Genomic DNA, 1,986 nt, shown 5'->3' with positions numbered 1-1,986 from the left:
GCAGGAGCATCTCTGGTTCAATCTTCATAACACTCCTTTCTCAATTTTTTTTTTTTTACTGTACTGTTTTGAATCATACTATTCATATTGTGACTGGCATATCACGCCCCAAAGTGCTTCCTCTTGATTTGTTTTCTAAATCCATGCTGATATGATTCCACTGACTTTGGCCTTCATTTAAATTCTTCTGATGTATTCGTAAATCTTCAAGATGTTATCTGTGTGTCTGCAGGCATAAGTGTGACTTCCTGTGGTCTCCAACATTACACACATCTAATTAATACGCTCTTTTAAAGACTTTAAAAATTATATATAATGCCATTGAACTTCAGACTTTTCGAGGTTTCAAACCCAGTGGCACGTGTTTGTAGATGCTATATGAGTCGTGCTAATCAGTCAGAATATATTTAATGCATTTAATTTTATATAACATGAAAGTTTTAATTTGGTTCTGTGTTCGATAAAGGAAGTGGCCGTGAGCTATACACACACACACACACACACACACACACACCCACACACACAGTATAGTGCTTAATAGCCCACGAGTGTGTCCTTACTGAGAGCAAATGTCTTGTTAAATGCAGATAGACATCATTTATAATTAATTTTCTGTATGAATCAAGCCATATGGGATGTTTAAAAAGTTATTTTGCATTATATGGCAAAATGAAATTAGGAATCAAAGTGTAATAATATTTATAAACTCAGTCATTCATAGAAACGTTGGAAAACATCTTCAGAGTGTGCATTAGCTGGAAAATATAAATCTATAAGAGTAGGGGTTGTCGTTATAATTCATAAAATTTGTAAATACCACGCCGTTGGACGAAAGCATAATCGCTAAAGGAATGCAAAATAACAGCAAACTAACGCCTTATTTGCCATTTCTTCTTTCATGGGTTGGGGTTTTTCACTTTCTAGTTTTTACGTCCGCGCATGTGTAGGCTAATTTCAATATTAACAATGAAAACATGTGTACCGTGCTGATTTATACAACGGTTCAGTAGGATTTCCACCCTTTACAGACATGTATTTCAGAAGCAAATCATTCCTCGAAATATGCACAGTCCAACTTGAATCAAAAATTCTTAAAATTCAAATTCTGTTAATTAAAACCTTTTTATTGCATTCCAATGCTCCAAAGCAGTAATTAAACCTTAATCGCTATTATTTTACAAAACAACTTTATTTTTATACTTTCTGGAGAGTGGAGTACATTTTTATCTGCTTCTGGACAACTGCCGGTCCTTGCTTCTCACAAATAAGTAGGTTCGTTGCTGCTGCAGGCGAGTATGCCAGGTTCATGTGTCATTTAAATTAATTAAATTAGTCCAAAACAGTGAAATAAGATTGAGAACCCATGCTAATGAAACTAAGCGATGGCATGGTGTCCTTGGTCAACAGGGCTGTCAATGTTAACTAAACGTTAAAAGAAAAGAGGAAATCACTCATTACTTTTGATTAAACTAGGCCTACTGTTTACATTTACGCTTAGTCATTTAGCAAATGTTTTTTCCAAAGCGACTTTACAATTGAGGATAAAGCTGATTCATCATGAAGAGGTAGACTAAGAAGTGTTTTTATTTATTTATTTGAATTGAGTATGTGGAAAAAAAAAAAAACATTTGAAAAATCTGACTAATTTTGCCAGCACGGGTCACACACGTATGGCTCCCTTTAAATCACTAAAATGCTCTAAAATCACAAAAATTTAAGCTGTAAGTGGATTCTCTAAATGCGTCAGAATTTCTGTTCAGTAAAATCAACAGATATGTCTGTGATACAACTTTCAATGCAGCAGAAACACTTGAATCGATCTACCATCGATCGAACCATGACTGGATAGTCTTTTTTTTAAGGTTATTTTAGTGCTTTAAATTTAATCCTAAATAAAAATTTCAAATATGGCTGATAGCTGAGGTTTTCTTTTCTCTTTCTTTTTTTTTTTTATTTAGTTAATGTTCAGTTAATGTTCATCCTTTA

This window comes from Puntigrus tetrazona, chromosome 11, assembly GCF_018831695.1.
Source record: "Puntigrus tetrazona isolate hp1 chromosome 11, ASM1883169v1, whole genome shotgun sequence".
Taxonomy (NCBI): Eukaryota; Metazoa; Chordata; class Actinopteri; order Cypriniformes; family Cyprinidae; genus Puntigrus; species Puntigrus tetrazona.
The sequence above is the reverse complement of the archived record's forward strand: the minus strand, read 5'-3'. Positions refer to the sequence as shown.